Genomic DNA, 27,740 nt, shown 5'->3' with positions numbered 1-27,740 from the left:
AAGTTCTTCTAAATAAATATCTTCTTTCTCTATGATAGAGGCAAACATTTAAAAAATAGTTCTTTAAAACCATTTTCTCTATAAGCTTCTCCAAATCCCTAAGGTAATACTATTTAAGATTAAGGCAGTAGCTGCTAGTTTCTTACTGATATAAGATAATTCTGAAGCTCTCTCCTGTTGTATTATTAAAAGCTGATGATACCAAAAACCACTATATTTTTATTTCTAAACATCTTACTTGTTAATTTCCACAACTTACTGCATTTTTTTATATGAATACATTAGCCACCTTTTAATGGGCTGTAGCTAGAAAAGGAGATGATAGCTGAATACAGATAGGATTTCTACCTGTATTTTAAATTCCATGCTATCTGGGTGATCCCTGGGACATAACAAACACTTCTACCTTCCCATTAAACAGAAATGTTAGCAGCGGTCTACCACAGCTAAGTTATACCGTTGGAGAAGCAATTAACAGTAATGCCCCAGATCTCACACTAATAGAAAGTAAAATGATTTGCAGATCAGGAATGATACCATCAGAACCAGGTTGGGCAAATGAAGGCACAGGAAACTGGTCACCCTTTTCTTCTTTTTTTTTAACATCCAAATGATAAGAGTATTTTTTTTCTCAATAAGGTTTTGAGGTAAAAACTTCCAAATTGTATCAAAACATGTGGCTAATTTAGGAAGAATTCAAATTTCTGAGCCTAAACTACTAAATATAGCCCAGGAGCCATATTGCAGCAGGGGAACAGGTCAGTTACTGGACACTTTTCAAACTAAATACACTGCCTCCCCCAAGACACATACACACACACACACACACCTCATATAGTGAAGATCTTTCTATGCCTCTCATTTGCTTTTAAAACCACTAGAGTCAGCCATTGTTTCTGATAGAAGCAGGTCAAATTTCTGTGGTGTTTTGAGAATTATTTTTGTATTAATTGAGACTGAGAAGCACCTTAACATTAACTGAGAGTTTAATCATGCAATCATTCAATAAAGATTGTAAGCAGGACAGTGACATAAGTCTTTCCTTTAGATTCAAAATCCTTATGACGGTATTCAAAATGCATGAGAGGAGGGCAGGTCTAGAGTCATGGAAGTAAGTTAATATCCAACTCATGTGTGCTTATTTCTCAAAAAAAGTTCAAGTGAGCATTAAGCAACCAGAACTCTGTGGCTAACCATTGATTACTCTGTGAATTATCTAGTTAAAACACAGAGTCTTAATTGTTATACTTAATAATTGTGCTATTTATAATCTGAGTTGTTTACTGCCTGAGGTTTAATACTCTGAGAATTGATTAAATTGGGTAACTCTTCTCTTGGATGAAAGCAATAACCTTCAATGGAATACTAACTACCTCTGAGACTTGTGTTGAACTCAGACTTTCATTGCCATAGGCAGAAGTGATTGATTTTACGCTGGGTGAACTGGTTCTTAATACATATGCCCACAGGGAGAATGTCATTTTAATAAGATGCTTCTGTAAGCCACATCCCACTTAAAACAGAAGGTTCTCTCTTTGTCTTCATAAGCAAAAAACGAAGGAGTTCTGTTTGCCCTTAAGTTCACAGTAAGCAACTATGAAGTAATGTAATATCATCTTTAGTCTGCAAGGTATCTCTGCCAGTTCAACTACCTATTTTTTTTAGTTATAGCTTTCCTAGCTATACATAGGAAAATGTATACTTGAAAAGTACATCCAAGTTTAATATTCTTGAAAACCACTAATTAGTATACCTACATCTGCTTCTACTGTTCCTTCAACTATTGTTCTCTTGATTTTATGATCCATTGTTTTGCTCTGTTACCACTATGATACAACTAAAGAAAAGTATTCAAATAATTGGAAATTGTGTAGGGAAACTAATAAAATGAACAACTTTATTTCAAAGATCAAGGCAAACAATACAAAGTCTTTTAGAGACATGAAACCATCAATTAATCTGAACAGTTGAAGTCTGAGTGAAGACCCACAGATTTTCCCCAATGGAGTATAAACGCTCAGTGTTGCTCAAGACTGGCAACTAAGTTGTGGGAAAACTGTTTGCATATCTGTTTCTACCCTTGTTTATATGCTACTTTTCAAAATTTCTAATTTGGGTGTATGTTTTCTGACTTGTGTAATATATTAATAGCATATGTTAAAATGTTTATGAATACCAAATGTTCATATATTTGGGCCTAAACAATATATATAACAATGTTAAAATTATATAGCCAAATTTACCATTCATTGTCCTTACTGTGCAGTATCTAGTTTACAAAACCTGCAAATTAGCTTACTTTAGTGGCATTTATATAATCATTTTTTTAAATAGTTGTTTCAACTTTTCAAGCTGTGGCTGGTATAGTCCTTTAAAAATAATTTTTACAAACTTCAATTTCTTTCAAACTTCTTGCGGTAACCCTATGTACTTTACATGGTACACAGATAAACATTTTTTAAATGTTTAAAAATTACTAAGTATGCATTAACTCTAATGTCAGTGTAAAAATAGAGCTAGCACACAGACTCCATGGAATTAGGTGCTAGGCTATAAGGACTTGGCTGCCAGGATGCCATGCCCAAGGAAAAGTTCATCCTGAATGTAGACTGACCTGACCCCATAATCTACGAGCCCCACTTTACCTATTTCCTCCTGGAACATATGGTCCCCTGGAACTATCTCCCAGGCTTCACCCCTGAGAACCAGTGTAACCTCCCAGACCAGCCTGCATTTCTACCACCCTGAGGCAACCTGCCCAGATTCCAATATCCATAAGAACACCCCTCCACAAGCAGAGAAAGTCTTTGGGAGGCAGCCCTCAGAACTAGCCTTTCATCGAGGACCTTGTTATGGAGTCATCCAAGTTTCCTACAGCCCAGCCTGCTGACCCCACCAGCCAACACCGGCCATACCCCCCTTTGCTGGCCATTGTGAAGGCAGAATGAAAGAAGCAGAAGGCGTCTCAGAGGGAAGCAGAGGGAGAAGAAGAGGAGGAAAATGGTGAATCTGGAGAGGAGATGAAGACTGTCGGGGAACATACAGAGAGGAACTCAGTAAGGTGACTTACCACTTGGGAAAGATGATCTTGAAAGAAGAGATAGAACAGTTGTTAACTATCTGGAGGAAGACCCACTCCCTGCCTGTCCAGACACATTCTCATACCTCCTTTAACCCAGGACACCTAAGCCTTCTTCTCTGCACCTACAGTAGAACCACCTTGAGCCAATTACTGTCCACAGCCCATTAGGAGTGAGACTGGAAGCCCAGGTCTGTGTGTGTCTGTGTGTGTGTGTGTGTCCTTTATGAAATACTAGAGGTAACACAGACCAATAAGAGGTGAAAAAGTTGCCTCAGGTATAGATGGGATGAGGTTTGAGAGGCATCTGTCAGCAGAGAACTCAAGGTTATTTTCCATGTATCCTGAAGATTTCAGCAAGATCATTCTATGGAGGCAGAGAAAACTCAAGAAAAAAACCTCTCTTCTAGTCACACCTACCCTCTCCATGACTGACGTTACCCCTGCTGTTTCAGGGCACTGGAGCTGGGGTCACTGTCCTCAAGGCATTCTCTTCCCTGAGCCAGTGAGGACCGATCATCTCTTGGGGGAGCAGGGAGGCAGCACATAGGCAGGGTTGGCTTCATTCCCTAGGTGGAGAGGGAGCCAAGACATCTGCAGTCCTACTGTTAGAGGACGTGAACGTTCTTCTCCATGATGAGGAAGGTTTGTGTTCTCATCCAAAGGCCTCACTGCACAGGATCAACCCAGTTTGGACTCCAGAATACACAGTTAATGTTTGTGCCCTCTCCCAGCCCCTCACTTTCCACATAAATGTCCTTAGAAAAGAGTGAGAAGAAATGAACCTGGCACTTTTTGGTCAGGCCAGTCACCTCTCTGGACCAATGAGTGGATGAGAGTGAGAAACAGCCAGGCAGGCAGGGAGGATCTGTGACTCTGTACTCACTTGAGCACACCTCCTCATCTCACATTTGGCAGCTTCCCTTGTACCTGAGACTCCTGCTTCTCTGACTGTAGCAGGAGCAAGCTCTAGCTCAGTTCCTGGTGGGGAAGATACTATGACCTCTAGCTCATCCTGTCATTTACTTCTTGTGACTCCCAAGCTTCAAAGCCCCTTGTTCCAGCCTTTGGCTTCCCCAGAAGCCCTGGTTGAGAATGGAAATGTCATCTATACAAAACTCCAGCCCACTGTCCACCTCCAGGCAAAATCAACTTGACTTTTATTTTCTAGCACCAACCCAGGTCCTGGACAGAACCAAGCTTTCAGGTTTACTTGAATGGGAACAAGAGGCCAAGCTACAAGGTCCCAGCTACCAGGTCCTTCCCATATGTCTGCCTTCCCCACTACACTCTCTAAAGAATGTAATTTGTTGGGATACACCTTGAAGTGTGAGTAACATAAGATACATATATACATATATAAAGTATATACATATGTGTGTATGTGTGTATATACATATACACATATACATACACATACACAAACATGCATATATAAATTGGGGAGGGATGTTTTCCTGTGCAGACCCTGGCATCTCTTTGGATTATGTGTGCGATAACAATGTGGAGGGGAACTCTACTTGGAATTAAAGATTGCACCTTCTTCCCCCTCTTACTGTTCATGTGAATATATATATTCACGTGAACCTTCTATTACTGTCACTATTCAAGTAAAAGTAAAATAAAACTGAAAAAAAAAGTGGGTTTAAAGTGTGTGTGTGAACAGACAGAAAGAAAAGAGGAAGGAAAAGAGAATATCCAAACAAACAGGGCACTCAGATAAGGCAAAAATTATAAAGGCATCTTTTTTCTTGCTGTTAGGTTTGAACTGAAATGTTGACTCTTCTTGGTCTGGAGCCTGCTGGCCTTCACACTGCAATTATGCCATCATCCTCCTGGTTCTGCAGCCTGCTAAATCACCCTGCAGATTTTGGGACTTGCTAGCCTCCATAATCATGTGAGACGGTTCCTTAATTCCTTGTAATGAACCTGTTCTTCTTTCTATAGATTAGATAGATAAGTGAAGAGAGAGATAGGGAAAGAGAAATAAAGAGGCAAAAATGTTAGAAACAAAATTTTTATTGTACTGATGTCATTTAATACACACACACACACACACACACACACACACTATCCGGTTTCTCCACAGTACCAAAGTAATACGTTGTAATAGAAGAAGACTGAAGACAACATCCTCATCCTAATGTGAGGACTTGGAGAACAGCTTGGGCTTCACATGTTCTCTAATAACGGGAGCAAGTTTTTTTTTAAAAAAAATGTTGTCTCCCAGTATGATATGATGACTTCAATAATGCCTACACATTTTTTTATAAAACGTTAAACTGAAAAAAAAGTTATTATTGAGGCAGCAAAATGTTGTCAGTATCATTAACAATTGTATTTTTAATTTTTTTCCCTCACCAAATAATTTGCTTCTAATCATGAATGTGCACTTTAATAGAGCTATACAGACTAGTGTTAAGGAGATGGCACATTTACCATAAAATGAGCAGTACCATAAAATCAATGGCAGCTAGTCATACAGCCTTTTTCAATTTCCCTTGCACATGGTGCACAGCCCGTGGTTCAGTGGATAATCCAATTGTAAACAGTGACTCACTGTTAACAACTCTAGGAAATAGGATTAGCAACTTCTAATTTTCAAGTAAACCTATTTCATTTTTGTCCTGAAAATAAAAACAACATGTTCAGAGATTTAGCTTTTCAGCTTTCAGAGCTCCCCAGAAACAAAAATGTTGGAAACAAATTTTTATTTTACTAATGCCAAATGGAAACCATTGAGTGTACGTTCCTAATATCTTTCAATAGTTTCATACTAGAAAAAAGAATCTGAAAGTGTAATAGATTTAAATTCAATTAAATAAAACTTAAAAATTTGAATACAAAAAATCAGTTGAACTTCTGGAAACTAAAAACCTTGGCAGTATCCTCTACTCAATGTAATCAGAAGATAACTAAAGAATTTATGTATTATTAGAAAGCTTTGTTTCCATTACAAAAGTTTTGGGTGAGATTTTAGGAATCTGATTTGTCTTAGAACACAGTTAAATTGAATCAATGATCTTGGAATTTTTGTAAATTATTTACTGAACCATTCTAAAAGCTATTTTCCTCTGTCTTATCTGCAAACTTACTTAGTAGGCATTGCCTCAATCAAAACCTATACCTCTACACTGAGTTACAAACTCTTTTCTGCTCCCTGTTCCAAAGAACAGAGGATGGCAACTTTTACTCTGTTTTTAGAACACAAAAGGCCACTGTGTTGGGCCACAGGGTGCCAGTCAATAATACTCATGCCTGGAGTTTTAAAAAATGTCCATTCTTGAACGCTATACCCAGAGATTTCTCCAATTAATCTGGGTTGGAAACTGCTAGTCTGTGTTTTTTAAGCTCTCCACATATTTAGGATACAGCTATAGTGAGAAACACTGGCCTGGATTAATAAAGGAAGGAATGCGCCAACAGGAAGCCTGAGGCCGTGTAACTGGGATTTAGAACCATAATATTGATTGTCCAAACTGGTAGCAAAAAAACTGGACTGAATCCAAGTAGCAAATAAGATCAATCAAGAGATAGAATAAAGCTAGTAGACAGGAAGGTCAACATTGCATACTGGACAAGTTTTGTGGAACAGTTTTTACAACGTGATCATTAGCAGAAAGTATATTGAAGTAACCTGAATGAGACATTTCGGGCTGAAAAAACTTTGAATAAATGTCTTCCTAGCTCCTTCTGTTGGAACCGGGTTTCCTGTCCAAAGAAATTATACTGTTCTGATGTTGCGGGTCACCTATTTCCATTGAACTCATTAATGGTCAACAAACCTGCTCACATCATTCTGATATGGGTACATACTATCTAACATGAGATTGGAGAAAGTTTGTGTCTTTTATAAGTTTATGGTAGAAAGCAGTTAAAAATCAGAGTTCCATGTCCATGGATCAACCAATCCCACCCACATTATAAATTTGTATTTTTATAAATATGTACTCTTGTTAGATTTTGGAAACCACTAGAATTTATTTATTAATGTTTTATTCTGTGTTAGTTATATGTGGTAGGCTCTAGGCATTCAGAAAAAGTTATATTCCTTGTCATCAAAGATCTCACATTCTCATAAACTAGACAGAAAGTTACACAACAATTAAAACTTACTTGTGACACTGCATAATTAGTGATATGCTAAAAGATAAGAGCAAGATGTTGGAAAGGTAGGCACAAAGGAATTCAACAATTGTGATTGGGAGTGGACTACTGAGGACCATCAAAACACCGTTGAGAGGAGGTTATATTTATGGTAATTCTTGAGGCATAGAGAGGAAGGGTTATGTCACTATAGTGCAAAGACACAGGAAACTCCAAGGACATGAATTAAGGAATGTGCCAAATAGGAGTTGTGTATGTAGAGCATGACATGGGAAAGATGGGATCAGAAAAGTTTATGCCCCCCCTAAATTTTTTCCATCCAAGATAGTTTATCTTGAAGGTAATGAAGAATCACTTGAAGATTTCACACAAGCATGTGAGCAATCAGATCTTTAAGAATAAAAAATATTGTATAACAGACAGAAACATTAATTATAAGATAAAATAATACAGCTGAAAATTATACTAAACAGAACTCTGATAGCTAAGATGGAGTCTGTGAGTATGGATTTAACAGAATTCATGGAGGCATTTAGGAATTGACAGGATTTAGTGAACAGTAGGAATAAAGGGGGCTAGAATAATGTAGGATGACTCCCAGTTTGGGGTAATGAAACCAAGTGAAACTGAAATGCCATTTACTAACGAGATAAAATAAAATAATTAATTTAGGACATAGAAATTATGGGTGCAGTCGTGTACAAGCTGAATTTAAAAATTCGAGGTACCATATTTTATCAACTCTTATTTGCATATTTTGTAACATTTTAACATATCTAACAGAATATGTTATAATTTCATTGGCATAAAATTTTCTTTGTTGTGCATGAGATAATGTTATCTATTAAATTGATAAAAGAATCACTATAGAGACATTTTAGAACTATATTTTCGTTTTCTTACATTTATGTGCTTGAGATGTAGATTGTGGCATCATCAAATTATATTTGCTTGCCCTGGTTGATGTGGCTCAGTTGGTTGGGTTATTGTCCCATACACCAAAGTGTTGTGGGTCCAATTCCTAGTCAGATTGTATACCTGGAGGTTGCGGGTTCATACCCCAGTCAGAGTGTATACAGAAGGCAGCCAATCGGTGTTTCTCTCACATCAATGTACCCAGCTCTCTCTCCCTCCCCCCACCATCACCCTTCTTTTCTCTTTGAAAGCAATGATAAAAATGTCTTCAGATGAGGATAGAAAATAATAATAATAATAATAATAAAATTATATTGCCTTATGATAGCCACCGGCCTTCTCAGAAATAGTTTCCAGCCTTTGCTTTCTAACGTAAAGGAGACCATAGAAGCAGCTGATGGTAACATTGAGGTGACAGAAAATTTGGCAGAGTCTCCACCTTTGTCAACAGATATATTTTTGAGAAATTAGTGCTTTAGATAAAAAACACAAAAAACACTAAAACATAGGGTATGGTGCAGGCTATAGGCCCAAAAAGGAGGCTATGAAAGATAGTTCAGAAAAGTAGACAGAAAATAATGAAGCCAAGAGAAGGAAGCATTTCAATGGGAAGAAAACAAAATAGTCAACTCTACTACCAAACAGTACTCAGAAATTAATTCTAGAAGAACTATAATTTATGCATTGAATTTTGCATTTAGAAGTTTTAGCAATTTTGGCAAAAGCAGTTTCATGGATTTCCAGGGAACTAGAATTTCACTAAGTATGGTGAGCTATGTGCAGGTAGCATGAGTAACAGATGAGGGATATTCTCTTAAGAAGCTTATTGTTAGTGGACAGAACAATATGGTGTGATACTTAAAAGAATATACAAAAATTAAATGAGTTCTGGGTTTATTAACTATTTTAGCTTAGAGGGATGGAAATTTTTCGAGAGGAATTGATATAGAAAGGACTGGTGAAGTTACAAGATTCAGCTATGATACCTAATGGACTGAAGTCCCTGAGAAATGGGGATGATGGAATCCACAGCAAAGGGGGAGGACTTTTCTTAACAGAAGAAAAAATGACTGCTGCTTCTGAAAAGGCAAGGAAAAAAGGTAAGAGTGGATATGTTGCAGGGTAAAGTTTAAGAAACTAGACTTCTAGTCCAGTCTGTTTTCTCTATAAATTCCAAAACACTGTCATCTTCTGAGAATCAACAAATAGGAAAAGATTAGGAAATTTAAGGAGAGTTGTGGGAACTTACAATAATAATGCATGGAAGAGAGGCTGAAGGAAAGCTTAAAGGATTTCCAAGAAAATTGATGTGCCTAGTTGAAGCTAGAGACTCTGACTGTGCTCTCTCCCACCTCCCCTAGTTCTGTGATTTCCTTTAGTAGTGCTCAGTTGCTAGACATAATAAACAGATAACCTGCACTGACAATGGGGCCGTAAATTGCAGGTATAAAGAATGACACGGAGACAAAGCTGTCGAGGTCAGTGAGAAGAGGAACCAGAGTGAGTTTTTTTGTTTTCAGGCTTAACTACAGAAACAAATAAAGCCAAGGTAGAAAAATAGAAGACTGAAGAATCAAGGAACTAAAAGTTATCACGAATTTAATACATGAAGAAAGGGAGTTGCAAATGGGGAAGGTATATTCAGTTAGTAGACTGTTGGAGTTTACTACTGCATATATACAGCAGTTATTTTATTTTGTACCCTTATCTTTCACTACTATGCCTGGCACTTAATAAATGTTTCTCAAATTAAACTTATTCTGAGATAAACATAAAAATGTTTTAACTGAGAGATGAACCATATAGTTGTCTATGTTGTAAAATAGTTTACTCATATGTAGACAGAGCATAAAGGTCTTTTATCCAAAGCTAGTAAACCACTCAAAAGCAATACTGAGCACTAAGCCTTCAATTTCAAGCTAAAACTCAGAGGATACGATTCAAATGCTGTGCTTCGGCCAGTGAAATCTAATTTTAAAACTAGATGAGTCATCCCATCCATGGGATATTTTAGGTAAAGATTGTTTTGTATGAAGAGATTTCCTATCAGAGTCTAAAACTAACACAGGGGAAACATAGCAAATTATACATAATCTTTATTTTTGGCTTTCTTCCACCAAAAAGAATGTTTTCTTACTCTACTGGAGAAACTGATCCCAGGGATGCATATGTTGACAATCACTTGTAACAATATCTACTATTCTCATTTTAGAGGAAAAAAGTCCTCAGAGATCACTAATCCAAGCACTTCATTATATGGCATAAAGAGTGAATACTAAAAAAAGGTTAAGTGATGTGTTTCTAAGGTCACATGGAGAGTAAGCAGCTGCACTGTAACCAGGACCAAACTCCTGCATTTACAGTGAAAATCACTGAAATATTAAAGACCTTACTTATGCAAGTCTGCAAAGCAGGGAAATTGAGTGAAGCAACCATGATTTCAATAGAAGCAATTGCTCTCCATCTACCCTTTACAAGGGTATTGTGGGCTACAAATCCTTCTTGTGCATTCTTTTGTTTTGTTGCAAATGAGCAATAGAATGATTTGAATATGTAATAACACACACGCACACAGAAACAAGGAGAGGGAAACAGAGAAGTGTGACAAAGAGAAGAAGAAAGATGAAAATGTGTAATTCACAAACAGAAGTTTCTCTCCCTCCCCGAATAATTAGAAACAGGCTATATCCACCTAGCTTTTTTTCTCAATCTCTGATGTGTTTGCCTAAAACAGTAATTAGCTATATATTCCATTTTTGTTGAGATATACTGTATGTCAAGTATAATGCAATTCTGGTCTCAAGAGGGAAATGGATAATCAGGAGGATATTTTTCAGTGTCTGCTCTCTGTAAAGATTTACTGAGTTGTCTCTAATGTACTCTGACAGCCTCTGCATTAAAATTAGAGGAAAGTAGACATCAATATTGTTAAGCTAAAAAAAAAAACCTCTCTTCTTTCATTTTCATTCTACTAAAATAAATCAGGTCCATATCTTTTAATATTTTATTAGAATTGTTCATTTCTGAAGGTCAAGAACAAAAGAACTTTCCAAAATTTAAAAAAGATTCCAAAAAGGTGGCAGCTAATTGATAGTCTCCAGGCACCAGCAAAAGTCTGGAGCAAGAGCTTAAAAGCCATATTACTTTTCATGCTGAAGTTGCTGGTGTTATTTAACAATGCAACTTAACTTCAGTGTGTCCTGTATTAGTTATTTGTTTGCAAACAACAGAAACCCATTCTAGATAGCTTAAATAAAAGGGCATTATTGGAAATATATCAGGACATTACCAAGTGGATGGAATTGTTGAAAACCAGGATTAAAATCAGAGCAAGAACCCAGACTTGGAACTGCTTTTCTACAATGGAAGAACTACTGGAATAAATAAACACAAGCTATTTCTTCCATTCTGTTTCATTCCACTTCAGATTTATACTCTTAGCAGAGAGAATCTATTTGGCTGAAGTTATTTTCACTTGTAGCCTTGACATTACCTGAGTACCAAGATGTGGGGACCCTTCAGCTTCGGTAAATCAAAACAGTATAAAACGATTAACCTCACCTTCCAGGCTACATACAATGGAAGGAGATCATTTTTCAGAAGAAAATCAGGGTACTGATAAGAAATGGAAATTGATGTAGGCAGTCAAAATATAAACACTGTCTACCTAAAGTCCATATTCTTAGTGTTATTTGAAAGAAACAAATAAGTACTATACCTTAATGCAAATACGCTTTTAAGAAAATGTACATTATTAAAATGTCCCAAAATCTAGAAAGTAGAGAATACGCTGGAAATCTGTGACAAGTGCCCTCTGTGAGTGATAGTGTTTATGAATATCTTCTGCTTACCAGTGGCACTGTGAGTTCCTTGATGGCCAACAATTTATTTCTTCCTTCTAGAGCCACAGATAAAGCTTTACATGGATAGGTCTGGGAAGTCACCATAAGGCTAATGTAGCAGCAGTCAGTCAGTTATGCCCTGAGGAAAAGGAGAGAAATAGGGAAATAACCTCAGAAATTATTTAATATATGCTCCAAAGGAACTCGCTCTCTCTCTCTCTCTCTCTCTCTCTCTCTCTCTCTCTCTATATATATATATATATATATATATCCTGAAAATTATTCCTGACAGCATGAACACCTGAGAGAAATTGGCATCTGACAGTTCTGATCTGACAACCATAAACATTAAACTCAGATAACATGTAATGTTGCAAAAGTCATCTTTATCTGCATTCATAAAGTACTGTCTTGAGCAAAAATAAGCAACCAAAAGTAGATGCAAATGACTTCAATTTAATGCAATGACTAATAAAATAATGCTTAACACTGAGGAAAACTCAAAATTCCACCTCAGTGGTTACAACAACTTTTAATATTCCTGAATAAATACTTTAATACAGTTAAATTTTAGATAATGTCAACATTTTCTTTTATGTGCATTGTGTGTTGTGAGAAACGTACTCTTAGATTAATAGTAAAACTCAATGAACAAGTTGGAATAATTCCAAAAAATTAAATCATTGTATTTATGAACCAAGATAGTATTTTAACACAATTGCTAAAGAATGTAACATACAGTTGTAAAACATATGTCTTAGAAGGGTAACTGAGAAGCATTTTAGTCCAAACTCTATATTTCATGAGATTATCAATGCTCAAACAGCCTATATTGCAAGAGTGAAAATAGAAAAACAAGTCAATACAGAACACAGGATTGAATCTGGCCAATTTCCAGCATGCTCCTGAATATTGGCAACATCTGATTTAAAAAAAAAAATGATGCGAATGCTGATACATTATTTATCTACTTTTGACATTTCCCTTTAGGGCCAGAAAAAAAAAATGGTCATCTTGAGCATTAATTCTTGCCCTTTTGTTGCCAGAGTTGCCAATTTCCAAACATATAATAGAAAATTTACTGCTGTATATTGGGTCTTAAAGATCTTAATGGCAGTCCTCTTCTTCCCCCCTCAGTATTATCGTAGGTCTTCACAGAGTACAAACAAGTAGCTCAGACGAGTAATATGTCAAAGAAATATGGCAGTGAATTCTCACAAACTGGAATAGCAGTGAGAAAAGTGTGTTTTCATAAAGAATATCTTAACAATAGATAACTTTATATAGACAAAATCATATACTTATTTTGTTAGCAAAACATACATAAATTAGGTTTTTTCCCAAGTACAATATTATCATCTTAAATAGGAAAACATTACTCTTTTTTTAATAGCAGTTACTTGCACATCAAAAAAAAGAGTATAATTGCAATATCAAACTCCTTATTTTTCAGGTATTTTCATTAAAAAAAGCTAAAGTTATGAATTTGTTTGGCTTTGGTTTGAGTTCTCCTGTTTTGTTTTTTCAAAGCTTATTCTAGAATGTTAAAATTTTTTGACATAGATGAAGGTAATATTTATGCACTTACTACTCTTGGACTTTCTCTATGTACCTGAAAACTGTTATTAGATTTCTCATGCTTTTATGCATATTACATACATTGACTTCCTTACCTACTCATCCCATCTAATTCTGATCACCTTTAAGCTCAAATATTCCCTCCTTATCCAGGTGATCTGCCCACACTAGCCAAGCATTCTCCCATGTGTAACTGCATTACGCTATGTCCAACCCACAGCCCACGGGCCGCGGGCTGCCCAGGATGGCTATGAATGTGGCCCAACACAAAATCATAAATTTACTTAAAACCTTTTTTTTTTGCTCATCAGTTTTTGTTAGTGTTTGTGTATTTAATGTATGGCCCAAGACAACTCTTCTTCCAGTGTGACCCAGAGATGCCAAGAGGCTGGACACCTCTAGACCAACAATATTTGTCTCATTATTTTATACTTTGTTGTCAAGACGATTTCTTCCACTTTCAACAGTACCAAATGCAGATGTTCAATCATCACATGGAGAAAAAATTTAATTATGGGTATAATTCCCCACTCAAGCTTGCTGAGGAATGAGAATCTATATTTTTTAAAAGTCTTCGGTCAAATTCAATGTTCATCTATAGTTAAGGGTAACTGCATTAAACTGTAAACTTCTCAATGTCAAAGAGGTTTTTTTTTGTTTATTTACTTACAATTTGTTGATTTAAATATGGTACATGATGGGAACGGAACAATAGTTAGGGAAAATATCAATAAGGTAATGGTGAAGACATCAATACACAGAGCAGAATAAATTGACCTGGAAGCATTAATCAGGCTTCAATCAACAACCCATAGAGGCCTGCTTAGACCTAATCTTTAAGTGAGGTTTAGGTGAAGAACGTTAGCAGGACCATCAGTTCTAGCAGTGGCAGCGCAAACTGCTTTGTGCATGCAGGCATAAATCTACATTAACATAAAGAAGAAATGCTTCCTGCCATGGGAATCCGAGCTCTTGGTTAAGCCGGCACCATAAGAGCAAAAGCTTCTAATGCTCCAAAGGAACTGTAAACTTTTTATTAACAAAAAACTCAGTTGTGCATTTAAATATTTTCAGGTGGTTATGAGAATATTTCCATGTGATTTCAAAAACAGACCTAATTTTTTAACAGGTCATTTTTTTATGGAGTCCCATGTCTCTTTCTCTGTAAGACCATATAATTCTGTCTTCTTTAAAATAGTTTCCTCAAACCAAACATTCTAAATACCTTATTCCACATAATTTGGATAAATGTATCAGGCACACAGGAAGTGTTCAGTTTACTGAATAATGAGCCACTCTTGGAACTAAAATATAAGAGAAGTTTTCCTGCACCAAGGACAGGCGTTCATTCTGAGTGAAGCATGAGTGAGTGCCTGCAGACCTTCTCCTTCCCTTCACAAGCCATTATTCACACAGAAAACTGTTCCTTCTCTCTTAATATTTCCTTCCTTTTATGGATAAGAGATTGCGTGGTTTCAGCAGGTAATAGAAACTCAAGCGTTCAGAGTCAATTTTAATATATAATTCCAATAAGATATAATTTGGTAGTAAAATGTTAGCACTGTAAAGGCGCAGACATTATTGTAACCATTTCTGTACCTCCAATTCCTAGAACAATGTCTGATAGAAAATAGACACATGAAAATGCTTGTTAAATAAACCAATGAATTAATGATATTAGGTCTACTTTTCCATAAAGTGCATAAAGCCAAGTATAGCAAATGTGGGTTAGTCTTCCTGTGTTATAAAATAATTACTTTTTTCATTCAAAAACTTAGACTTGAGAATCCAAAATACCATATCTCCAAGTTCAAAAAGCTGCAGTCAACCAAAGTAGTAACTTGAGACTATCAGTCGACACTCTTCCCCTTCCTGTAAAGCCTGAGATAAAGTACCTTTGAAAATAATCCAAAGTAGAGTAAAGAAAGATGCAGAGGAATGGGGTGTTTCTATCCAGTAAGCCAGCAACAGTAATGGAATAAAGAAAATCACAAGATCATCCCAAGACAGAAATAGTACATTTTAACTGGTAGAAAAAAAATGCATTCTCTTCTACTATTGATCTGTTTATGATATGTGGGATTAAGTTTCCTATCATCAAAGACTCAGAAACCACAAAATTTATTTCCCAAATCATTCATAACTTAGAAAATATTCTCATGACAGGTATTGTGGAACCTCTCATTTGATGCCTTCTTAATTTTTGCTGGGTACAAAATCATTAATAAAATATACCTTGACAAGCATGTCAGAGGTCTCAATACCTTTGATGTTGCTATTAATAGCTAGAGAAATTCAGAGCCTCTTATTCTCTCTCATTGTTTGTATCTGATGTCAACTCAGTCAGAGTGATTTGTTTAAAATATGTAATTGAGTAGGCACCTCAAGAACTAATGTGGAATATACAATCCCAGCCTGCCTCATTTCAAGTGAAATACAAGAGGGAATTGTATATCAATGTAAAATGACTATAAATCAAAATCTATTTCAGTTTCTAAGGTAGTGTAAAAGCCAAACATGTTCAAAACCATAATTCAGCTGTCATAATCTCTTACATATACCACTGACCCTCCTTGAGCATTTCTGTCATGTAGAAGTGAATGAATTAGGGGAAGCAACATTAAACCACATGGCATTACTGAGAGTGAGGTGCTTGAGAGTAATTTAGCTCACATGGGTAAATCCTTAACTACAAGTCAAAGTCACACTTATGGAGACACAGATTACTTGTGCTATATATGTACATATACTGACATAAACACATTCACTATGTAGACCATACAGTCATTAAATATTCCATGCCTGTGCTTACAAATTGTTTTCAATCAATATTGAACTCGATGCTCAGTGTTTTCAAGAAACAGTTGAAAGATTTTGTTGTAATTCCTAAAGCCGTATTTTCTGATTAAGAATGCATATTTTCTCTTGGTATTTTTACATTTATTATTAATAGCAGCTGCTAACCTGATTGCTCAGCTGCCTACATCTCCAAAATGAATTGTTTTGTGAAGATTGTGACTTTTAATGTTAAGCCTGAGGTAGGAAGTGGGCTTGAATCCAAAATCAGGTTATTCACCAATGCTAGGGATTGGTGCTAGGGATGAAAACAAGTCTGTCTGGAAGGCCTGTTAAAGAACAATCTGCCATTGGAAGTTATGGGGACTTGTAAACTAGAAAGAACTAGATGATATTTATTAGGCTCCATTTGCAATCTGTTACTGAATTTTCAATGAAGTGTTGGCATTGTTTCCATGGACAATTAACTATTTTATCATTGCTCCTTCCAAATGTATAAAAAGATTAGATTGTTATCTTAAAAGCTTTATAACTATGTCAGAATTTCTTATGCTTGTGGATGAAGGAGGTAGTGAGGTTGAGATATAAACATCCCTGTTCAGGGCTTCAAACTACAGTCTAGGAACTGTAGTGCAAGTGGGTGGACCATATTCCACCTCCAAGGCTTCCTCTTAATGAATATCTCCTAAACTCTACAAGTTTTGGGACATGAGAAGAAAATCACTCATTTTACAACTGAGGAAAAATTGATTCCTTAAAGGGTTTGAAACATTTTAACAATCATTTCTATTACCCAATACAAAGACTGAAAATGTGAAGTCCTTGCCTCCATTTAAAACTTTACTGATAATTTTCTGGGTGACTTACACTGTATCACAATTTTCTACTTATAAGAATTCCAGGTTAGGTAATAGAAGCTAAAAATAAACACCCTGCATATAGTAATTGCTGAGATTCTTTAAAAAATCATGTATTAAAATATGATTTCAAATTATTTGGTCTTTAACAAATGACTGATCAGTAAATGCTTTTAACCCCATGTATGTGGATAAGGCACTGTAATATATGAAGAATAACATGTTTTAAATAATACATAGTCCTTGGCTTCACAAATTTTACAATTTATATAGCAAAGCCAAGTTTTCAATGGTTGTGTTCATGTTTCCAGAGTTACTTATAGACTGAGCACGAAAAAACAACCTTATGGCTACCCCTCACACTTATGAACAAGAGGCTGGGTCACTACTAAGGAACCTCCTTGCACCTTGGCTTTGTTTTTTGAGAAATATAATACCAGGCAGATAGTTTCCTTTATTACATCCCTCAAGCTCTTTTAAGCTCTTAAATTAGAAATAGGGTCAATTAGCTAAAAGCCATAAGAAAAATATTACTCTAATTGTCATATAAAACCTGGAAATATTTCTTCCCATCACTAAAATCAGGCAATTTAGTATATTCCACCCCACGATTTCGTTCTGAGTCTCTTAGGACTCCGAGGTGTACCTCATGGCCTGGGATGAAAACAGCACGCAAGTGATTCTGGTCCCAGCACGTCCTCAGCCGCATGCCCTGCTCTCAGCTGCTTCTACAGGCATCATCACTTCTCTCAAATAGGGGGATTCCTCTCATATTCACTCTAAAACAACAATGACAATAACAAAAGCCATTCACAAAACAACTTCTAAGATCTGCCACTAAACTCTACCTTTTAGGACTCATTCACAAAATTTGGTTCTGTCTCTGACTGGTGGGTAGATTTTTGAATTCCCTATTATTACAACCAGTGCCAAATTAGAGGCCAGCTGCACCACAGAAGAGGAGGGAAAAACAAATATTTGTCTGCTATCATAAACTGTTTCCCCTGAAAAAATCATTTAAGTGGGGACCATTTAAAAAATATAAAAAGAGGTATAATTAGAAATAATGAAAATGGAAGGTGTTAGGGAAATACTTAGGTGAGTATAACTTTTTTCAAGAGCATTTATATAAGGTTGGAAAAAGTGTATAAGTATCCTTTGCTTCTGTCAACTACTTAATTATCCATCATCAAATCTTTTAAGATTCTCAGGGTACCTAAAAAACCTAAGCCTGTGAGATATAAGAAGATATGTAAGATACAAAATTTAATATAAGAATTCATACATCTCAATGAAAGGACTACATTCCTGTGAGAAAGAGATTGAGGGAGTGAAGTGTGAGGAGGGTGACCGTGAAAGTGCTACATGTCTGTCGTGTTCTCACTGATGAGTAAGGGAAAGTCCTATGAAGAACAAAAAATTGCTGCAAAGAGAAATATCTAATAGGATAGATGTTCCTTACTCGAGAGACAAATTATAGGACAGACATTTCATTCACTCCCATTGTTTCAAAGGCTGTCTATATTTTAAGGACTTCCCAGAGCTCTATTTCAACATCAGAGATATCATCCAAACTCCACACCTACATTTCTAACATCTATTGGACATCCCCAAAGAAGTGCCAAAAGTCATCTGACACTCAGCAGGTCCAAATACGGAACACATTTATTTTACCAGTGGCCTATTCTTATTCATTTAAGCAGTCAATCAGTCAGTTACTTAGTCATTTATACAATATTTATTTCATCTCTATTATGTGCTTGGCATTGTTCTGGAAGTTAGGGATACATTAGAGAAAAAAACTTTCAAAAACATCTTCCACAAGGTGTTTGTATTCTAGTGAGGTCATACAAACTAGGAAAAGATAGCAGATAACAGTAAGTTATAACCAGATTCAGAAGTGGGGAGGGGGTTTAGATAGGCAAGCAGCCTCATTGCATTTGATTCTCCTCCTGTGTTCTTTGCCTCAGAAAATGTCACCAACACACCCTCAACTGCCTGTCTAAAGACAGAGACTGCTTTTTGATGTTGCTATTATTCTATATACCCATAATCACTCTCCAATTTATTCAATTATTTCCTTTCCACAACTATGACTTTAGGTCAGTCCGACACTATCTCTTGCTAAAATAATTACAACAGTCCTGTACAAGGTTTCCCTAGCTTCAGTCTTGCACAGCTTGAATTCATTTTTCATACTGTAACCAGAGAGATCTCACTAAAGCATAATTGTTAGGGCTGCTCAGTTTCCCAATGCATAAAATGGAAATGGGCTACTTTCTCCTCTCACTTTTTTCCCATCATCCTCACTCAGTCTTGTGTTGTATTCTAAAGCCATACACAGAACTACTGACAATCTCCTGGCCCCTTCATACTTTTCTTGTCTTTACATGTGCAATTTCTTTTCTCTGGAATACTCCCCAGGCTCTCCCTCCCTCTTTTATTTTCAGTTGGATAGATTGTACTAATATTTTAGTTTAGCCATCTTTTTTTTTTCAGGAAGTTATTCCTGAGACTCCATCAAACTAACTCCTAGAACTTCCCACATCACACACTGACGGCACAAATGCATATCAGGAACCTTACAGCATTACACTGAAAACCCAGTCATTTGTGTGGAGAATGACACTCTATGATAATTGTATTTTCCTTTCTTTCTCTTTCATTCAAATAGGTAGCTGGTGGTATAAATGTTGCTTCAGGAACAGGTATATCAGAGAACAAAGGAAAAGTAGTTCATGGATCCCCCTGCTCCTTAAGAGTGGGGTGGGGATGTTTAGGTGTAAGCAAATGACTAGGCTTCACAGTTGACAGAGAGTGGATTTCCCTGCTAGTAGAAAGAAACTCTGTCATGGAGGACAGGGAAGGGTTTGAGAACAGAGGACTGTGGGTCCAAGAGCAAAAGGAAATTGGGCTTTGTTTCCACAGCAGATGGATCCATAGGCAGTGTTCAAAGATGTTCTAGCCCCAATAGCAACTCGTGAGAAGTAAGATGTGAGAAGTAAATTGCCACTGGACCTGAGGCAGCCAAGTGAACCAGGGTGACACAGGTAGCCCAGTGGTGTTTGGGCATGCTGGGGACTGAAGATCTCACGCCTCAGTAGTGCCTGAGGGTCCAGACTTTTGGCAAAACCAAGGTGGAGAGATCCTCAAAGGAACCAAGGGAAAGGGTGGAAGACATGCCTGGTTGCCTACTCAATATACAGGGTCTGGCACAAATAACACTCCCTTTTATTACAAAATATTTTATTAAAAAAATCACAAGCATGTAATTCTGTAACATAACAATATCGTTCAAGCATTAAATATAACATTTTCAGTGAAATGTTCAAATTAAAATTGTAAATTGTTACACCTATATTATTACCCTACAACCACACTCTAGCAAGCATTACTTCTGCTGGACCCTGTATATATACCCTTCCACCTTATTAACAATAACCAATTTTCTTCAGGGTGTCAATGCATATAATTTGAAAACTTATGATTTTCAGCTTTCCTCATAGCTAAGAGTAGTCTATAAGATTTAAGTCTAAGTCCTTGGAGGGACTTCCTAGAAAGCTCTTGAAAATGTGCCAGCTCAGCTGACATGCAGATTTTGCCCTTTGCCTTTCATCATTTTTCTGCCTATAAGTTAATTGGTGGCACTGAAGACTGTCTTTGTCACTATATTATCCTGCAAAAATACATGTTGCAGAGTGATCATTTAATAACTATAAGTCAATGGGTTAAATATATAGAATGTTGATTCCTGTAAATGTAAATAATTGTCATTTTCCAGGCTCTGAGTTTCCCAAAGCACCTGAAATAAAAGAATATCATTTAGGTCACAGGTTCCTTAAGAGTAAGGAGCTACATATTATACATGTTAAGTGCATTTTGACAGAGCTTGATATGATTTCAATAATTGCCATTAGTGCATAAAAATATAATAAATGACAATTTTGAAAAGGTACTCTGAATCACATTTTGTTCTAATCATATAAAGACTTTCCCTTAACTCTCGGTGTAATACTCTACTAAACTTGTCTGCCCCTGCTGGTCTTTCCAATAAAAAAATGAGGTACAAGCCAGGATCATCTAATTTATGCAAGAGAGTAAAGAGAGTAAACAACCTTCAAATCTCAGGGAATTACTACTAATAGTATTTTTTTCTAGCTCATGCCAGGTCTACTGCCAGTCCAGGTGGTTTTGCAGAGCAGTTCTGCACCCCAAATTGGCTCAGTATTCCAGGTTGCTTTAATCTTTGATACCTTTATGTCAACTCATTCCCACATGGTCATAATGGCAAGAAAAGAGAGTTCTTAAAAATCTTCTATCAGCCATCAAATAACAAACTGTGACACATCACCACTACCCACAATGCATTTCTAGAACTTATGTCACATAGATCTGCTCAATTGTAGGGTCGCGAGGGAGTATATTCCTCCCATGCTTCCAAAAAGAGAAGAGTGATGGACACAGTACATCTTTACTGTCTCTACCACATGTGGGCAACATATAGAAGAAACACTCTCACATCCCTGAAAACAGAGGTTATCAAAATTTTTGGTTTCAGGATTGCTCTATGCACTTAAAAAACCACTGAAGGCCCTCAGAGTTTTTGTTGATGTTGATTTTTATCTATTAACATTTATCATATTTTAAATTGAATCTGAGGGTTTTTTCAAAATATTTATTAATTTATTTTAAGAGAAGACTAATAAACCCATCATACACTAACATGAGCAATATAGTTTTTGGTGGAAAAAAACTACATTTCTAAAGGAAAAATAGGGGAGTGACATTATTTTATATTTTTGGAAATCCCTTTAATATCTTTAGTAAATAGGAGACAGCGATATTCACATATCTGTTGCTGCATTCAATACATCGTGATATCGAACTTTATGTCACCTCTGGAAAATTTTTTCATGTGCCCACGCAAGAATGAAAGTGGAAAAGGCAAATAGCATTTTAATATTATCATGAAAATACCTTTGACCTCAGAGAACCTTTCAGGGGTTCTGTGAGGATATCTCTATAACACTTTGAGAAGCACTGTCTTTAAATGGCTAATGTAACTGCTTGACAGCCCTGGGAATTTTACAAAGGTGAAATACTTGCTACCTGTAGTTTCTTCTGTTTTTCTTCATTTTTGCTCTGAAAACTTTTATTAGGTCAACTCATTGTGCTTTGATTGGAAGGTATTCACTGCCTCAATCAAGGGATAAACTTGCCTTCTCATTTTCCCAGAAACAATCTGTGAGGAATGTCTCCATTACCTTAAATAATAGTGTTATTTTCTTCTTCTGGTGTGCCTTTCAGCTTTCTCAGTGAACACATCTGTCATTTTCTGATCAGCAGCTGAATAGGCACATTTGCTTTCCTGTCCTACGAAATCCACTTTCTGTATCCGTCAGGACCCCAAATCTCATGGTATGAGGTCATTATCCTTAGCAAACTCTTTCTTTCAACCTATTTTTTGGACAGTCCTTTGCTTTAAATCTTTTTAGCAATAGGAACATGGTTTCTATAAAATAAGATGAAGATCCTCTTTCCCATTTTCCTTCTAATTAGAATATTCAAATCAACAAATACCTAGTCCATACAAGAGTCCGCATTTATTCAAAAACTACAGTTGAAACTTCATGCTCAATAGTGATTTAAAAGTTATCAAAACAAAACAGTATTGAAGTAAAAAATTTTGACAGAGAGTCAGAGGACAAAATAAAAATGTTTTAATTTGAGCCTCTTTCCCCCATTTGAACCTCAGTTTCCCAATCTGTGAAACTGAGGACTGACTCACAGAGAGGTCCTGGAGGCGTGTGCCATCCTGCCAGCAGGAGCAGGTGAGACTCCAGCTGGAGGTGCAGCACCACCCCTCTTCGCCCTCTGCATTTAGTCGTCTTTAGCGACTTTGCCTTCTCCCAGGGCACCCAAATCTCCTGGTCTTCACATCTATAATCCATGGGGACCATTGCCCTGATGTTATAGGTGAGGATGACACCCTGGAAATACTCACACCCTCCAGGAAGCCCCCTAAGTAGCCAACGTACTGGTTTTCAATGAAGAGCCTCAGCATTCAGCAACCTCCCCTCTCACAGAAAGTCCTCCTCTTAAGATCTAATTAAAATCCCTGCTCTGCCATTCCTCCTGGGTGGTCTTGTGCAAGTTCTTTATCTCTCTCAGCCACAGAATAACAACATAATATTCAGCACATAGTAAGTGTCCAATACATGTTAGCTTATTACTGTTATTACTGTTTTTATATTTCCATTTATTAACTGTGTGACCTTCATCTAATAACTGTTCTAAGCCCAATTTTCCTCACCTATAAATTTCAGATAATTGCACTTACTCTCCTAACACAGATGTGAAAAATAACAAGGTACTTGGCGCACACTGAGCCTCCCATAACTTTGGCTCATTTTATTTCCATCCCTGCTTACTAGCCATGTGTCTTCCATATGGTCCTTTACTTCTAGGAGCCTTAGTTTTCTCATCTGCAAAATGAGAGCAAATAGTGTCTACTTCCCAGAACTGTGAGCATTCAGTGAGAAGATTTTTGACACATAGTAACTGTCAAACACGAGTTAGCATATTAGTGTTATTGTTTCCATTGTTGTTATTAGTCCTCCTTACTAGTACTGGTGTGACCTTGAACAAGTTCTTTAGCCTCTCTGAGCTTCAGCTTCCTTCACATTTTGTTGCAAAGATGAAATGCCTATATAAGTGCTCTGTTTTTATCAGTTCTGTTTCCTGACTCTGTGACTGCAGGCAATTTCCTTCCCCTCTCTGAACCTCAGTCTCTTCACCTGTCCCAGGAATATTTCATTCTCTACCTTATCTAAACTTGAAGGATGAGGAGGAAAAGAGGAGGCACTCTCAGCCTGGCCCCTGACTGGCAGCACCAGCCAGTAGTCCTGCAAAAGTTACAGTAACTCCTGGGGATGGGGGCAGATGTGCTGAGGCAGCTTACACTGTAAGTATGAGAGATGCCATACACTGTCAATCCCAAGGAGGAACCCTCACCCAGCCTCTTCCTAAGAGACCCAGAGACCTTTGGAAGGGTATGTATGGCCCAGCCCTCTTCTCAGCATCCTTCTATAACTCACTCTGGGAATATCCAAACCCCTTGGGATTCATGGAATGATAGATGTGGGGCCAGGCAGCCTGAGTTCAAATCATGCCCCCCCCGCACATTGATCAGGTCCATGGAAAAATAAGGTTTGCCTTAGCTCTGCTATTAATTAATTATTCTTTTAGACTTCATTTTCCTCAACGAAAAGAAGATTATTTTGCTATTCACATCCATTGACCTCTGAAAATGATACAAATCAGGGTTTGATTAAACCATCTATGTATTAGAAAGTCCCTTGACACAGATCTTCCTTTTTCACCACCTTTACACATACAGTGTGGAAACTCTACAAATATTAATGAGTGTTCATCTGAAATTCAGAACAAGCTCTAGATCAATATTATACTATGTCTCCTGTAAAGAAAGAGCAAAGTGCCTAACAGTAAATGAATGGATCAAAAAACTATGATATATTTACATGATAGAATATTATGCAGAAGAAAGAAAGAAGGAGCTCCTACCCTTCATAACAGCATGGATGGAACTGGGGAACATTATGCTAAGTGAAATAAGCCAGGCAGTGAAAGACAAATACTGTATGATCTCACCTTTAACAGGAACCTAATCAACAAAATGAACAAGAAAAATATAACCAGAGACATTGAAATTAAGAACAATCTGACAGTAATCAGAGGGGAGATAGGAGGGTATAATAGTAGGGAAAGGGGGAAGGGTTTTCAGGAATAACTATAAAGGACACATGGACAGAACCAAGGGGGAGGGGGATCAGGAGTGGGAGGTGGGGGTGGCTGGGGTGGCAGGGAGTGGTGGGGAAAAATAGAGACAACTGTACTTGAATAACAATAAAAAATTTTAAAAATAGATAATGGCAAACTTAAAAAAAAAAGTAAAGAAAGAGTAAAGTAACCATGACATCCCACAAGATAGCTATCTACTTTTACTCCTTACAAGTGGTAGAAATTTAATGAATGGTTAAATTTCTAGTAAAACATTTAAATATTAATAGCCATGTTAAATACAGTTGAAACTTAAGAATCCAAAGTTCTCTGATTGCTATCCTCAAATGCCATGGCATATTGAGAGATTGTTGCATATAATAATTTTTGAAATGCATGTATATTGAATCTCTTCTCTCCAAGTTTAGTTTTCAACCAAACTATTTCTTTTATTAAATCATTTAAAAGTAGTTGAAGAGAAGAAAAAAATTGGCAATTGAAACCTTAAAATTTAAGATAGAGCATCTTTGCTTAGATTCACTACCAGAGTCTAAAAGAACCTCTTTAGCATTATAGAGAAGAAAAGCAAATGTAAAAGAAATTAATCCAGTAATCCTGTGGATCACCATCCTTGGAATCAGAAAGATCCAAATTTGATCCCCACTCTGTCATTTCCGGAGGTGTATTCCTGGGCATGTTATTCAACCTTGCTGAGCATTAGTGTCCTTGTCCATATGAAGTCTTTGTCCATCATACGATTGAAATGGCTTAGTGCTTATATCTGGCATGTTTTAGGAATTTGAAATAATCAGTTGTCAACATCTTCCATTTGACTACATTATAAGGTTGATATGGATTTGAGGTGTAAATTATATAAAAACTCAATTTAAAAATACCCAAACTTGCTGGAACTCTGTCTTATTTATTTTCATGGGATTCATTGTGATCACTAATCACTATAGAAAAAGCTGGAGATTCAAATAAGGAGGAGAACAAAAGCTCTGGCACTTTGCTGACTGAACTAGTGCCATGAAAAGAAAGGGGCTCTGGAAACATTCTTTCACTAAAGTATTAATACGGGATTTTGAAACATGATTTTTAAAAGGTAAAGTTAATACAAATTAAATGTAATTTTTAGCCAGCATTACAAAATAAGTTCCTGAGAAAAAATCACAACTAACCATCTTCAATATTAATATCAATAATAATAACTATTTTGCCTAAATGTCATTTACTATTAGTCTCAACAAAACAGTAATATTTTATAGTCTTGAATTCATGTTGGAGAAGCAAAATGTACCACTAATAACAATGCAAAACTGGAAGAAAATATCCGGCATGCAAATGATAATGCAGTGCCTTTTGAGCCCTTTTGAAAGGTAAAATGACTGAAAATTTACAGCTTTCATCAAAACCATTGAAAATGATTTCGGAGGAACTGGACAAAAAGTTATAACTATCTACAGCTTACTAAAAGGGCCCATGTGGACCAGGGAGGGACTAATTATGTATAAGATAGGCATGACCAGAAGGAATAGCTTCAAATGAGTTGTCAAAATGCTCATAATGTATCTTTACATTGGAAACAATATACATGAATGGAAATCAATCCAAAGGAGTTTACTTATTAAGTTGTTCAAGAAACAGTTCTTACCTTTCAAATCTGTGAAAATGTGCAGAAGTCTGCACATGAAGAAAAACAAGAAGTTTTTATATAAAAAAATAAAATGTTTACATTTCCCTCCATACATAATTAACACTAACTAATAAAATGCAATAATCAATGTCTTACTTTACTCACACACAATTACAGTAAAATCCCCAGAGTGACAACTTCCCTGAGTAAATATTTCTGTAATCACAACTCTACTATATCTGTAAGTCTACATTTATAGATACAGAATTTATTTGGTAATATCTCTGGCAATATTATATGCTATTTTCAATCTGTCACAAACTTGTCTCTAAACGATTCATTATTCACATTTATGGGAGTAAAATTATTTTAATATCTGTATCTGATAAATATTCCTATGTTATTTTCCCATGTTAAATGTACGTTACAAATGAGACAATGCCCAGGAAAGCTTTACTGAACTCATCACATCGTGTCCATGAAGGTGGTCCCTCCCTGAAAGAAGTCATTTGAGGAGTGGTGACAAGGTGTGACTCTGCTTGTTGTTTGACTCAAATCAAATCATTTCTGACACAACTTAAGTCCTTAGGTGCCTGCCTATGGCCAATTCAAACAAATAAACACCCCAATAGGGAAAGTAGAATGCAGTCCTGCTGTCAGACACCTCACTAATAGTTGCTTTCCTGATGTATTCAAGAGGAGTGTTTGAAAGGACAGCATGTATTTTCCTGTGATGTCAAAATGTCAATTCAAAATCCATCTGTTTTAGCAGAAAAAAATAATAGTTTGTCATAAATGCAAGCTAAGAGCGAGTATTCTACCTGGAACCCAGAGGAGATTGAAAAAATCCTCTATTGTCCTAGCATAATATTAGTTACTATTTATAAGGCCTTATGGAAAAAAATAGTTGTGTGACATTCATATAGTTTTCTTAGAAAAGTATTCCCTTTTGTCAACAATGTCTAAAACATACCTGGGCAGGCAGAGCTGTAGTTATTTACCTTGATATTGAATTATTTTTCTAAAGCATGTCATTTTAAAAAAGAGACACTAAATATTGATAAGGTTTGGTTGGTTCCACAGCTTCCACACAAAGAAGCATAGAGAAAACCAGGAATAAACTAAATCTT

At 36.4% G+C, this 27,740-nt stretch overlaps 1 pseudogene; it reads left to right on the top strand.

The window, feature by feature from the left end:
• Positions 1–1,105: 1,105 nt before the first annotated feature.
• On the top strand, positions 1,106–3,629 carry LOC114494939 (annotated as a pseudogene).
• Positions 3,630–27,740: the final 24,111 nt, after the last annotated feature.

This window comes from Phyllostomus discolor, chromosome 3, assembly GCF_004126475.2.
Source record: "Phyllostomus discolor isolate MPI-MPIP mPhyDis1 chromosome 3, mPhyDis1.pri.v3, whole genome shotgun sequence".
NCBI classification, from domain to species: Eukaryota; Metazoa; Chordata; class Mammalia; order Chiroptera; family Phyllostomidae; genus Phyllostomus; species Phyllostomus discolor.
Note: the sequence above shows the minus strand (reverse complement) of the source record. Positions and strands in the feature narration are given on the sequence as shown.